Genomic DNA, 863 nt, shown 5'->3' with positions numbered 1-863 from the left:
CCAGGTGATGTATAAATCTCAATTTCGAAAAATTGACACTTAAGACTTGTTTTGTGGTCCAGGGTCACACACACACACGCATATACATACATATACATATATCCGTTTCCTATCAGGAGGAATATTTCATTTGGACACTCGCTCACACACATCGCAAAGTATTGTTTAACATTGTGGACATTACCTAGGGTTTTCCATTGTTACCTTGTTTCTTTACCTAGTCTTGCCTTGCCTGTGATTTGACCCTGGACTGTATTCTTGTACTTTGTGAACGTTGCCTTGACCATTGCCTGTTTTGTGGATTACTCTCGTTTTGCCTTGGATGTTACTGTTTTCTGGTTTTTGACCCTGCCTGTTTCGACTACGGTCTTAAATAAAGTTGCAGATGGATCCTCAACTCCATTGTCACGTTCGTCACCTAACAGAATACTTCGCCCCCAAGGATCCAGCAGTTGAGCTAGTTCATCTGCGCCAAGGTAATCACACCCTCGAAAAGCACATCCAGACTTTCTTGGACAACTAATGCTTCTGACCTGCCAGATGCACTCATTGACTTTTTCCGTTATGGACTTAATACCCCACTAAAGGACAAATTAATCTGTGGTGCTCCTCGAGGGTCATTCTGTGAGTTATTGGACTATGCGCTTTTGATGAGTGGGTCCTCCTTCACTATCAGGGCTGTTGAGGAGGACGCTTCCCCTAAACTTTTTTTTGGGGGGGGGGCACCACAGAGCTTGGCTCACCAAAGTCACCACCCTGTCCAGTTATTATGGTCGGCACTCCGGTGATTTCAGCACTCCCAAGTCCAGAGCCATTTCACAACATGGCCGCCACATGGAGTCTTGTCCTGCGTCAGGGTCGCC

This window comes from Sinocyclocheilus anshuiensis, unplaced genomic scaffold, assembly GCF_001515605.1.
Source record: "Sinocyclocheilus anshuiensis isolate Anshui unplaced genomic scaffold, SAMN03320099.WGS_v1.1 scaffold2323, whole genome shotgun sequence".
NCBI lineage: Eukaryota > Metazoa > Chordata > Actinopteri > Cypriniformes > Cyprinidae > Sinocyclocheilus > Sinocyclocheilus anshuiensis.
Note: the sequence above shows the minus strand (reverse complement) of the source record.